The sequence below is a fragment of the Aphelocoma coerulescens genome, chromosome 5, assembly GCF_041296385.1.
Source record: "Aphelocoma coerulescens isolate FSJ_1873_10779 chromosome 5, UR_Acoe_1.0, whole genome shotgun sequence".
NCBI classification, from domain to species: domain Eukaryota; kingdom Metazoa; phylum Chordata; class Aves; order Passeriformes; family Corvidae; genus Aphelocoma; species Aphelocoma coerulescens.
In genome coordinates this window covers 54296100-54310775 of record NC_091019.1, presented here as the reverse complement: position 1 = coordinate 54310775, position 14676 = coordinate 54296100, and positions in this window count along the sequence as shown.

Genomic DNA, 14676 nt, shown 5'->3' with positions numbered 1-14676 from the left:
TGCAAGGAGCCCTTAGTTTCTAAGCATCTGAACATTTAAAGACTTAAGTTAATGCAGAAATCCCAATAAAGGGCTTAGGTTTTCACCTAATGGTTCCTCCCACTTGTCAAAACTAGTCCTTATCCCTTTCTCAAAACCCAAGTGTGATGTTCTCCACTTCTGCTCCCTAGCAGATAAAACGTAGACTTTGGCAAGTATATGTGACATACCAGTATGGCCCAGCCAACATAATGGCTCTATGGTGCCACTATCAGTCCACATAATTTACAGTCACCCTCAGATTGCTCTAACTCATGGCAAGGACAAAAGCTGGCTAATGATCAGTCAGTGCAAGGTGGTATCTTTGCTCACACCTCCCTCCCAATTAGCACTCCTTGCTCCTTGCCTGCAGCAGAAAATCTGGGCCTTTATATTATTTTCCCACAACAGCAGCCTCCATCATTAATTAGTGTATGGAAGCTCTGGAGATCCATTGGGAACAGGAAAAAAAACATCCTCCTGTGACAGTGCTACTCATTCTAACAGCTCCAATTTGCCTCAAGCTGTTAGTGACACACCCGTGAGCTCGTGGCAACCCTGCACAAGACCTTCCTTTGGACTCAGGAAAGGAAACAATGTGATATACAACTCATGAAGCCAATGGCTTCCTGACTCACGACTGTATTATCTATATCTAATGGAGTTCCACCTGAGTCTGAAGCCTTTACTGTAGCTGGGACATTGGTAATGTCTCAATCCATGTGTACTCTCAGTTGACTAATAATGTACTTTAGCCTACAGAAATGCATCTTTCTCAGCAGGGAACTGATGTGGGTAAGCCCTCTCTACTTTTCCACTTATTTTCCTAAAAATTGTGGAAATGCAATCTCAAAATCACCATCAGCTGGCTTATAATAAGAAGCCAGAAAGACAAATCTTACCTTGGATGAAAAAAGACAAAAGCAAAGCAAACCAAACCTAAAAACAACCCCAAACAAACAAACAAAAAATCATACTAAAGAGAATCTCACAGAGGTCTGTACTTGTGTGTTGATTCCAGTTAAAATCTGGCTACACTAAAGATTTCTCAACAAAACTGGAAATTATTATCACCTTTTAAATATTTTGAAATAACTATGGATAGGAAGGAAATTTCAGACTTCTATGATTCATTAGTCACTAATATTATTGCATTTACTTTCTGTGTGACACCAGGTACAAGGAGAGAGTATTCACATGGCATATGTTCCATATCAATCAAAACCACTATTAAAAATACATTAAGAAACAAATAAGTAGTTTCCCACAATCCGCTTTCCAAATGTACGTAGCTTCGGCACAATTTTAGATATTAGTCTAGATTTGCAAACACCTTTGCTCAGCAAAGAACAGTTCAAGAATATATGATTTATTTTCTCTGTAGTCTTATTGCAGAAGGTGAACTCAATGTCTGCCCAGATCAGATCATGGCTGTACTACCAGACTATGCACCCTGTTCTGATTAGTCTCCCAAAGTCCTAGTTTGACATCCAGTTGGTTCAGTTTAAATCTGCAAATGGTCTGAGGTCAGGCCTTTGGCTGTTGTAAGGTGCCGATCAGCAATCTGAAGGGGATATCCCCAGGATATTAAATCTATTGACCTATTGACACAAAATCTCTAATGGTTGAAAAGAGCTGTCAGTCATGACTAGTGGAGTCTCTGCTAAGCAGGAAATGAAGTAAAACAAGCACGTTTTTGGATTATTCCCTAACAGTATCCCTTTTCAGATTTTTTCCTTGACCTTGAGCATGAGTCGACTCCTATGATAAGGGTCCGTGAGTAAAAGGCAGAGTCATCAGTTCAGATCACAAGGGAAAATTAACTTTAAACATTAACTTCATTCTTCAAAAGTTAAATAATGCTTCTGGCATCAACAAGTTCCAAGCAAGATTCTGCTTTTTCTATTCACATTCTTTCCCATCCTTGTCCCATTAATGAAGAGCACATACCTAATGTGCCTGGTCTGGTGTTATCACACAGAATATGTCACCTTCAATCCTCCTTTGTCTGTCATCTAAGTATATATGCCACTGGGCAGAACAACCCCACCCCTTCTACATCTGTACAGGATTAAAGAGAAAGTTCTGTATATTACATAAACACCCATTTAGAGGGATGCAGGGAAGAGAATGGAGAGGGGACAAGGACCAGGTCAAAAGAAAATGTAGAGAAGGCAAAATATTTCATCTGCATTCTAAAATACAGAAAGTTAATTCAGATAAAATTGATTCCAGAACAGTATGCATTCTATTCCAGCAATATCTATTGCCATATGGGACTTTTAAATACTGGGTTTGGAAAGGAAAGAAAAGAACACAAGGTAGCCTAGTTAAAAACGCACCAGAAGTATGAAGACAGCAGCCCAGTCTGTTACTTGATATTCAAACCTTTTCAAAACTTTTCTGGGATTTCTTTCCTTTTCTTCTTGGGGATTCTATACTGCTATGATCAAACACTTGACAGCCATTTTCAAGTAATTTTGCATGATTTCCATACTGAAGAAATATTAAACATAAGATTCCAAGAAACTAGTCAGACTCTCTGCATTTTGCTATTTTCTCCAGCATAAGTACCCTAACCAGTGCCCCTAAGCATAGTACAATATCATACTATTTTTCTATATTTTCTTTTCCTCATTGAAAATTCAAAGCTTTCATATGTTTTCATGTTTGTTATACATTTTGATCAAATATCTCTTGAATATGTAGAAGGGAACAATGAAGAACAATATTTTGGGCCGTAGTTGGCAATGAGTGTTCAGATACATCTACCTATCCTGTAATGCATTTAAATTCTCTTCTTGAACAGCTTAGAATAATTAAGATTTTTAGCACTATGTCTGAAGTTAAAAAATATACAAATAAAGTAAATGTATGTTAAAAAGTAGAGTACAACTGTGAAATAACAAAATACATTTTAAAAGGAGGAAGCAATATAGTCTAACTGCAAATGATTCATCTTAATGGCATAACAAGAAGAAAAACATACACCAATTTGGCATTACCATCAGCATTACAATTTTTCTGGTAAGGAAGGGGAGAGAGAAAGAGACTGACTTTAGATGGCTAAGTGCTGCCTATTAGCAGGGAAACAAGTACTCTACTTTGTAAAAGTTACCTTTTTATAACATTTTGGGGCTTTTCAGCTGATAAATGTAAATATTAATCATTGTCTTGAAAACTACTACACTAAATTTCTATTTCACTTACATCCCTGAGTGAGGCACTTATACAGAAACAATTGCTCTCTGTTCATTAATTTTGAAGCCATTCTGCAGTGATTAACATGTGAAGTCTGCCAAAGCATTTTCAAGGTTGTTTTTGCACTTTTGTGTGTCTGCAGCTCAGATCACTGGAACGTGCTGTAGCTCCAAAAATACATAAACATCTTTATCATTCTTTAAACCCACTGCAAAAGTATTTTTAAAGCATAAGCATGTCTCATATAAACAACAGAAAATCTATGTGTCTTTTCATTTCATGGGATGCATTACTACCTCAGGAACTTCTTTAAAGGTGACCCACAAATAATTTACCAGGAGTTAGTTTTATAAAGCATATACTTCATGATGAATGAAGGAAGAAGGCCAAAATGTTTATTTTATTCTTGTTACTCAAGTGAGGTTTGAGGGATTTTTTTTCTTTTTTTTGAGATATTTTTAAATTTCAGTTTGGTTTTCCTGTATTTTAATCACTGAACTGATTAGTGATTTAAAAATACATAGCATAGCTGAAGAGGATGGGGAAAGAAGAAAGATTTTAAACTTACCCTCTCCAAAAGCTTATGATACTATACTGCAGTACATCTCAGTAGTGTTAACAAAAGAAAAATACAAAATGTAACGTGAATTACCACTAAAACTCCTTTGCTTTCCTTGATTCATTCCTCCCTTTATCTTTTTGACTGTTATGATATCATAATTTCACCAGCGATTCAGGCATAGATCATAGTAAATGGAGTAAGATATATAACAGGAAAGAGAAGGAACAAAAAGGGGGGGGGAACCCAATCCACAATTGTCAAACCTTCTTACATTTAATAAAATATCAAAAATATTATCTATACTCACATTCACTTTTTCTTTGTTTATGTTTAAATCACCTCTTAAACCCCCCTCCCCCCCAAACCTTCCTAATATGGAGATATGATCTCAAGAAGTTCAGTTTTAAGGACTTTTTTAACCAATAGCCCTTCTTTCTAATTATAAATGGACTGAAGAATCATGGCACTGATTTCCAACAGCAAAAGATGTGACAATTCATATTCAATTCTGTTTAACCGAGCATGTTATGCGTGATGTGCAAGAGAGTCACCTTGCTCCTTTACATCAACACCTGGAATAGGTATGGAGGCAGCATGCTTAGACACTGGCAAGGAAGGAGAATCTTGTCTTATTTGATAAGACCCCCATCTGTCCATCTTGGAAGCAACAGCACAGAATGTTTGGCATGGACTCCAGTTCAAGGACTGCAACAAGGATGTCCTATTCAGCCAACCAAGAGTGCTTTTTTGTCTGCCTTCCCCATGTCTGGCCTGAATACCTAATAGCCACTTGCTTCATAGCCACTTCTTAAGATGATGCACTTATGGAGTGAAAGACAATAACAATGAGATAGGGAGGCAAGGTAAATAACCAGAGATATCGTGAGCCTTAGAGAAATGCACTAGGAGACTAGTGTCATCCTTGTTGCTTGTTTTCACTGTTGCAGAAAATCTTTTTGCAATATATATATAAAACCAAGTTAATCATGTTTTTAAGGCTTTGCAGATAAAGGTCCACAGCTCTAAAAAATACTACACCTCTGGATGAAGATGCATGGGCAAGGCTGTGTTTTGCATAAACTCACACCCATAATAGTCTAGCTCCGAGCTGGTGCTACCTGATGTGTAAATGCTGCAGATCCCTTCTGCTTACCTCCTTTAGTGCTTTGAACAAGTCAGAATGCAAGCATACATTTCTTGACTGTTTTAGTTTTATGCTACTGCTTTATCCCCAAGTACCACCTAAAAATTTCTTTCACTGAAGTCTGTCAGCATCAATAGACTAGAAAGAACTGCCTCCTCCATGCTACTAATCTCTTTTGAGACAGAAGAGGTTGATATTAATTTCTTGGGTTATTTTCATCATCTTTAATATTAAAAGAGGGAAAAAGAGAGAGGGGGAGAGAAAAGCAGCTCAGTCATCTGACTACTTCCCAAGTACCTTGGTTCATAAGGATGTGTCACAGTCTCCACTGGAAAGCCTGTAGATTTACACCACTGTAAAAGGGAACTGAGTTCCTCCAGTCATGAAGATAGATATTTTTTAATGTCAGCCTTTCTGGGTTTTAGGACCTTAGGCTTGTGTTAAGAAAGGTTTACCCCACAAAGGGTAAGGGTGAGAAGGACAGCACTGCATTACCCACATTTCTGTCAGCTACTAACCTTCACCTCAGACACATCCTCCTGAAGAGGGACACAACCACAGTCAGTGCTGGTTCATTTGCTCCGAGCTTTACTCTGCTCTTTCTCCACCCTACCAGGCTGTTTGGGGTTGCTCACTGGAGCCATCTTGAGTGCATTTGCCACCAGCTGCTTCCCACAACCTCGTTGCTCCCCTACCCACCTCCAGAGTGTTGCACCACACTGCAGGAGCCTGCAGTGCCATTTGCCAACACCATCTGCCAGACCTCCTGAGCCAAGATTACCTCCTCCCAAACCCACACCATTTCTATCAGGGTTTCAAAGCCTGCAAACAAGGGGTCACAATCTGAAAAGAAGGGCTCAAAAAATCTGAAGCTGCTGTTCTTATTCCCAGAATCTTTTCTTTCTCCTTCCAGCCCACAAACATCATCCTTATATTGCAGTAATTGTTCCGGGAGAAAAAGAAAATTCCAGTACAACTTTTGACTGCTGTTTCAAGCACATGAGCAGCTGCATCAAAGCTGTGAGGAGATAGTCCTAATAATGTCTTCTCTATCTCCAGACTGTCCCAGTCTAAAGAACTGAAACTAAAGAGCCAGATGGTGTTCACGTATACTTATCCTTGAATTCTAGTTTCAATCTCCCCCTCAGGAAGTCTTTTAATAATAGAATTTAGGAGTTGCCATATCTCATTCTTGTGAGGTACTTACTGCACCCTATACATCTTTAACTTCCAGAAATTTCTTGTTTACATATTTTTCCCTTTCCTTTCTAAAGTGTCTGCATCAGACTAACCCATCCCAGCAGGACTGAAGAATGTTAAGTCTTCCTCTATTGCTACTCCCTTTCTGATGAAATGCCTCTGCTTGCAGCCTCAAGCTTCACCACTTCTTTGTTCCTCTGGGCCCCCCCCATACACTTGGCAAGGACTGTGGTCCTTCTACAGCTGCACTGGGCACAAGGGCATATTGCTGACTCCATTTATGAGGAGAAAGCCTATGAAAACTAGGCTCTACTAAGAAAAAAATGTCAGGTTATTACACTGAAACCACAGAGTATTTCTTTCATATTCAGTTCAAACAGGGCTAAATATGCAAAGAGTAATTTTTCCTTTGTAAACCATACTTTTCCAGGGGTTTTGGTCTGCTTCTGGAGAAAAAGGAGAGGAGAGCAGAATCCCCAAGTTCTACTTCTGCTTTTGACTCCCAGCTAGCTGTATGATTTTCTCAGTTTCCTCAGTCAAGGCATTCCTCAGTTTACCAATTTGCAAAGTGGATACAACAGCGATATAGCCACAGGAATTCAGAGAATAAAAGCAGCTGTTTGCAAAAGACTTCAACACCGACCAAAAAAAAAAAGCAAGTAACTTATTCTTTCAAATTAAAAATGGGATAGATTATTCACATATCTATACATCAACTCAAGCCATGAATCTGCTTGTAAGTGAACCACTCCTACGTGAACCCTGCACTCTGTTTATAAGGCACATTGTTTCCTTTATAAAGCCTACAGAAGTCAGACTTTGATTTGAATATAATAAAATTGCAGAAACAGCAGAAGCTGGCCATGTAACTCCTTTTTTAATGAATACCTAAAGTAACAGTCCTCTAAGCCATTGTGTCATCTTTCAACTCCTGTCCCTCCCTCCCCCTTTCTGCACCAAACTCGAGGAAAAGAAAAACTGATTGGCAGGTACTGTAGCTAGCGTGAATAACCACGACTATATATCTTGTCAAAAATCAGCATGTACTTTAAAAAAGAAGAAAGTAAAATATGAAGATAAGAGGAATAATCTGAGGCTCTCCCATATTCTCATTCAAATTTTTCTATTTAGATTTCACTATATTTCCTTTTTTAACCTTCTCCTGCAGGTCTTTATATATAGGACAAAAAAATCCACTTCTGTCATTTAAAGCATGATGAAAGTACCAAAGAAAAATCTATTTTCAGCTGTTTCTCGTTAGAGCACTTTTTTGCCACTGTGATGAAAGTCGATGCAAAGAAAGAAAGACGAGTCACTGATGAAGATGAAGAAGCATTTCTGATCAGCCATCTGTTCAACCAATTAAAACCCTCGCAAATAAAGTTGTGTATACTTATATAGCTAACCCATAAAGATATACATATCTGTGTGTACACTGGCATGCGAATACATACATATAAATACCATGTAAAGTCTACTTTGCATACACTGAACTCTGCTTACATGCTGAGCATAGCTAATTAAATACACACATAGAGAAACACTGAAAATGTGAAATAGACTTTGGCCCTGCTGGGGAACAAAGCCTTCTCTATTAACATCCTTTTCTCTTAATGGTCCTTATGCAGTAAAAATAAAGTCCAAACACTATAATTTCACTCCCAGAAAAGTTACAAATACTGTAGGTATCTTTAGAAACAGCTGCAAAAGTGGATTCACTTCTGACAAGATTGGTGTTAATTACCAGTAAGGACTTCAGTATAATACTATTTAAATCATTTTAAATTATCCCTCTCAAAAATTAATTTTTCATCAAAGATTACACAAAAAAATCATGATATCATCTCTGCAGCTGCGATTTAGTAATAATTTCATCTATTATTACCAATGTCAGTTAGATAAAAGAAAAATGGCATCCTACTGTGCTGATTCCAGCATAGGCCATATATAGAAATTTTTAACTATCACTTATAATCGCCTTGATGAGCTTAAACCTCCTCTCAATTAACACCCTAAATGACACTGAGACATCTTAATGGAGGATGTAAGTAAAGGAAAAAGACTTTAATCAAAGAATAAAAAGAGAAGTGCCAAGCAAAAGGAGGAAGTCTGGTGCACCTCTCAGTGTCCAATCTCACTGGGGTCCTTTATCTTGTCTTGAACTTCTTGTCATCTTTATATTGCAACTGTAACTTCACAGCAGCCCTAAGAAGGTAAAAAAAAAAAAAAAAAAAAGGTGTGTGCATATTCTTATCTGCAATTCCCATCCTCATCTTAGAAAGACAGTGGGGGTTTACACCAAACAGACAAACACAGCTCAAATGAAACTGAAGAGACTGTGCAAAATAAAACAATTTCAGCTTACAATGAGGCTTACTCCATTTTGGTTATTACTTCAATAGTGGTTCCGGGCAAATCTTAAAGAATGGAATACAGTGATTCACATACTATTCAATAAACCTTGAATGAGCATGTTCTTATTCTAACATCCCAACCTCAATAAAAGTTCTGCTTTCACAGCCAGCAGGTAATTATACTTCTAAAGATCTCATCTGCCAGACAACCACGTAAATATTTGCTTAAATGGCACCTACAGTCGATATTATTAAGGACATTTTTTTGTCTCCTTTAGCATATCTCCAAGACTCATAATGCAAGCATTTAAACGCATACACATACTGGGTGGTTGCGATAGCACTCTTCAAATTTCAGGAAAGCTGAGAAATAGGTCTCTACCTAGTGTTTCCCAAACTTGTGAACTCAACTTTCTAGCCTTCAGAGTAACCACCCAGATGTAGTAAGTTGATAATCTTCAGCTACTCTCTGCAGACTTCTTGCTACACACTTGTGCAAAATTCCTGGGGGTTGACTACAGCCTGGGAACTGCTGTTTTGGGCTGCACACAGCTGTAGGTACAGGCAGAGGGTGGTTTTGCCCTGGTTTATGAATCAGTGACAATCTGCCAGCTCTGATAGGGAAAAAGGGCTTTGGGAAGTGTGATCACAAATTATCTCTGAGGAACTTTGGGAGGTGCTCTAAGTGCCTGGGTACCATAAATCTGTGCTGCACCAGCTAGTGGGGCCATTAGGTTTGGAAGTATCTAAACAACAAATAGAAGTTCATATATATATATAAACACACATACATATTTTTTACATACATATATATATACACACACATATATATATTTATGTCTGTATATATATAGTTTCACTGCCTAATATTTTTTAAGTTAATTCACTCATAATGAGAACCAAATTAATATTTCTGGATGCATTAATAGTAAAAAAAAAAAAAAAAAAAAGCAAGCCAATTAAAATCAGCCATGGTATTTCATTCCTTTCAAGTGTTTTTGCCCATTACAGCTTCACAAACTGTTAGCTACAAATTATACCAGTTAAAGATTCAGGTTATTTTGATTAACAAATAATTTGAAAATGGATTTTGCTTTTATTTTTCATAGGTGTTTGTTGAATAGTTCATCCAACCATTTCAGCTTGTGGGTTGTTTGCTTCAGCTTTTCACTAGTCACTCCTATTCTCTAAGCACATGGTATTTATGACTGTTAAAAGAGCCCCTCAGGTAAAGGTAAGAAATATCCCAACCTCTGCTCCATAACAGGCACAATATCCACTAAATTTAGTCACTTCTGTTACAGAGAAATTGATCAAACTCTCCTGTGCTGGATGATTTTAGATGCATGAATATTACATAGCAACTAATAATGAGCAATGGACTGTATTGTTAGGGAGAAATTTGCTGATGTGCAGTGAATCATGGAATCATAGAATCATAGAACACCCTGAGTTTGGAAACACCCACAAGGATCATCGATTCCAGCTCCTGGCCCTGCATAGCACCATCCCCAAGAGTCACCCTGTGTGCCTGAGTATTGTCCAAACACTTCTTGAGCTCTGTCAGGCTTGGTGCTGCGACCACTGCCCTGGGGAGCCTGTTCCAGTGCCCAATCACCCCCTGGGTGAAGAACCTTTTCCTGACATCCACCCTAAACCTCCCCTGACACAGCTTCAGGCCATTCCCTCAGGTCCTGTCACTGGTCACTACAGAGAAGAGATCAGTGCCTGCCCCTCTTCTTCCCCTTATGACAAAGCTGTAGACTGCTGAGGTCTCCCCTCAGTCTCCATTTTGTCCAGGCTGAACAGACCAAGTGACCTCAGTGTCTCCTCATATAGCTTTGTATTAATATCTGTGCAACTTTCAACATTCACAAATATTACCCTGCCATGGGGCAGCTCTCTGAATATTTCCTACTAAAGACCTTTTTGTGACTCACAAAAGAAATAACCTTCCAGCATTTACTCTCCAAAGTGTTTTTTGTTCAGGTTTCTTTCACCCCCATTTGGACTTCTAGCCAAACACATTTTCTTCATAAATTAAAATTTAGGGTGGTTTGATTTTGCATATATAACATACAAGGTAGCAGTGAAGTAATGCATGCAATTTAAAAAAAATCCCAACATATCCACTGATCTGAAGATTGGTCTATCAGTTTACAAAAAAAAAAAAAAATGCTAATAGCTTTTCAAAAACAAAATAACTTGCATCAGTTTCTGCAAGTAACCAGTCTGCTGCTAAATGCTAAGCACCCCACCTCAAAGACAACTCCCTGTCTGATCAAGGAAATGCTTATTTTCTTATCCAGCAGAACTCCAAGTACACTGCTTTTAACTTGGTCTCCATTTCACTGTTTCACCAGTATGATAAGCATTTCTGTTGATTACAAGCCCAAAGAAAAAGCCTTTTCTGATCAAAATGGCAGTGGCAACAAGGAGCCTAAGGCAGACTTGGTAATGCTGATATCAAAAGGAAGGCCTTTTCCTGGAATTGGGTTTGAGCTGCCTCAGCAAGTGACTCTCATAAACTGCATCTCTTCAGAGGAATGGGAGAGTGCCAGTCAAGCCACACTGAGAAATACTTTCAAGTGCAGACAAGCCTTAGAGCTCTGATATTCAGAATCAGCTAAACAAATGCATACTTCTGTGTGGATGGACATTCTTGAACTGGTTAATCATTTTGTGACCTCGCCAGCATTAAGGAGTTTGGCAAGACAGTTAAATCAGTCTAATATTGAGAAAAAAAAAAATAATAATTTTCCCAATATTTTCTTCTGCTCTCCGCTATACACTGCTGTTTCTTGCTCTGCAGAGACACTTGAGTGTTCACCTGATCTCTAAGCTAACCAATTTATTTCACTAAACTGGCAGAAAATGCTGCATTGGTACTTGCTGCATTCATTTGCTGTCTGTATAGTAAGCTGAAGCAGCTTGCTGGGGCATCAAACAAGTTCCAGAGCCAGCATGAGAAGAAGGGAGGGAGGAAGGTTTTTCTTCTCCATATCAGTAGGATTTTAGGATTGTCCTCTGGGGAAATCAAACCTTTAAACACTGTTATGTCCCTGTACTTGGAGTTATCACTTTGGCCATGCCAAAGCTATGGTTCTGACCAAAATACAGGGATGTCTGGTAAGAATAAATGACAAGACTTGCACAAAAACAGCTGGGTTTTTTTCAGGGTGGAATAAATTACACAGAGACATACACCAGCCTGGCAGTTGATTAAGATTGTGAAGAAGACAAAGAGCAAGCAAACCACACTTCCCTCTCCTAACCAACACTGCTATGGCTGCAACTCCCCTGACGTATATTCCATTTTATCTACAAAGGAGTACTTCTGCTCTATACTTATCTTGTTCAGAAAGTTGTATCAGTTTATCAGCTTTTTGTACCAGTGTAAACTTAGCTTCCAATGGAAGTGTCTGACAGTCCAGCTATATCACAAGCCCTTTCTAGCTAGGATATGGTCATAACAGAAACCTTTCGGCTTTTGATTACGAAGAAAGCCTATATTTCAGTGGATGTCCTGCCATGAAGCAGCACAGCTGCTATTTTTGCTTCTTCAGTCACCACCTTTCCAAACAAAAAAGTTCTCTGTGTGCTGTGAATAACAATAAAAAAATCTATTCAAAATTACTCTACTGCATTTGTGTCCTTTTATTTCTTTGCCAACAATATAGGAGTTCACTCTAAAATTCGCAACATTCTGCAGTTGCTTGAGAGCCAGGACAGCTCTCAAGCCAGGTCTAAATTATAAAGTGTTGTTGACAAAGCTGTTTCAGTCACAAGCATGAAAAAAATCACACCCTTAATTGATATAGATATGCGAGCAACACCCTCTGTATAGATGTAAGAATCCCTTTGCTGGCATGGCTTATGCCACTCAAAAAGGTAGTTGAAGTAAAAAGACTTCTTTTGCCAATGTGTATTTTTCCTCTGGTACAACTCAGCCAACAAAGCCTGTGTATCATGGACCAGTGATTCCCAAATTTTCTGTAGCAGTCCTTGCTTGAGAAAACCAGCCATGTGTAACACCACCCAGCAAACAGGTCCCTTCCCCCAAACTGAGCTTTAGTTCCGCTTTGTGTCCCTCTTCCTATCTTTCTGGCACTTGTTCTCTTCCTCCTCCCACCTCATATGTGCCCTCCTCTTTATGGGACCATTTCTGACTAGATTCACTCAGATATGATCACCTCTTATCTCCCAGCACTTCTGGTTGAGTCTGACTGGGAAACCTTGGTGCAAACTGTAACAGACCCTGTCAAAATGAAAACAAAATGAAAGCTAGGAAAGGCTTTCCATTTTATCCCTTAGTTCCATCATTCTCACCACTGATGGTCACCAAATCTCAGGACAGTTGAGTCTGATAAGGACCTCTGGAGATCAACCAGTCCAACCCCATGGTCCAAGCAGAGCCAACTGGAGCAGGTTACTTAGGACCTTTTCCAGTCAGGTCTGGCGTATTTTCAAAGATGGAGACAATGAGGAAATCCATGTTGGAACCCGTATCATTTAAACTATTCCCCTGTGGAAGACATCTCAAAGTCTGCACAGACTCCATCAGGTTTTTCTCATTTAGTTCCAATACCCTGTAACTGGAGAGAGACAGTTAAAGATAGAGCAGACATTTAAAAATCAGACATCATTTGGGGAGTTAATGTTTATTAATTTCCTGTAGTTTCTCTATCTTTCTACCTATTTTTGAGAAATTGGAAGACAGTGTCCTCTGTTTATTTGTATTGAAGTTGCTACCTGACCCCTAATAATTCTGAGTCTACTGATACTTCGGGGACATGAATGTGCCTAGCAGGAAGGACTGACTCTTGTTTTGCATTTGAGATACAGAGTCATGTACTTCTACGGCATAGACAGAGGTTATTCCTATTTTATATATTAAGTTAAAAATATATCTATGACTTAGAAATAACAAGGAAATCAGTATGAAATACACAGAGTTGTGTCTAGGTTGTAGACATGCTAATCCCCTCCTCACTCTCTTCTCTTCAGCTTATTCTCAATGAAATATTTTGCCATACACTCCCTAAGCCACTTTAGGTTCATTTAACTGAAGATTTAATCTTGCAGAATGGAATCCTCCTACACTATATCGTATGCTTGGATGGATCTATGGCTAACTGGACAGGTGCAAGGATGAATTATAATACAGCATTATGTTAGCAAATGCTGCATCCACATACAACTTTCAGAAGGAAACTCTGGCCTATAAAGTTGCTTCATTTAAGGTACAGTACTAAAAGAAAAAAAAAAAAAGCCAAATTAAAAGAAGATCGAGTCCTGCAAAGCTAATCATACAGGGAAAATACTGTGGTTTGTTTTCTGAATTTATGTCTTCAATCTTAGAAGAAGAAGGATAGGAAATATAATTTAACAGTTATATTATCTTAATATTTATATGAAGAATTGACTGAGCAAATATAACCCACTTGATTTCTTCTTCAAGATTAATTGAACTATGTGAAATCATTGTTCTGTCTCTCTCTTATTAATGCCACTATGTTGTAGTAAACAAGTGAGAGCGTATCTTTAATAGATATGAGATTTTTTTTCAAAAGAGCACAAAGGTCTGTGTAGATGATGAAATTTCTATTCTTGAAAATCAGCTCCATCAGAGTTGAAACAGAGCAAGCACTTAACACATAAAAAAAAGATGTCTCTAAGTGAAGAAAAAGATTGCATCCAATTGAAATTTCAGGGAATGTAAGTAAGGAGAATGCAATCTCCCAGTCAGAAATTGATTAAGACACCACTCTTTAAGCTGGGAGATCTTTCGGTTTTGTAAGTGGACAAGACCAAGTTAGTATTTCATTCAAGAAGTGCTACATTGACAACAGCACAGTCTTCCCAACAAGGAGGGACAGCCAGGCAGAGGAAGTATGCAGCTGAAATCCTGATACCACACAAGTTCAAGTTCTGTATTCTCAGTCTATCTTTCCTCTAGAGCTCTTTCTTTCCTTGAAACATTAAATTTAGAAAAAAAGCCTTGTAAGATAAGAACAGAAAATACCTAGTACAGAACAAATCTATGTCTACAAAATTCCTGAAAAAAAAGCATGAGTTTCCTACTCAGACTGAATTAGTAATTATTAAATGGTAACAGCATTTTTATGTTTACAATATTTTTCTCTGTCTGTCAATTATTCATACTTTGATAGCCTATTTTCTCATTTAAATTCTCA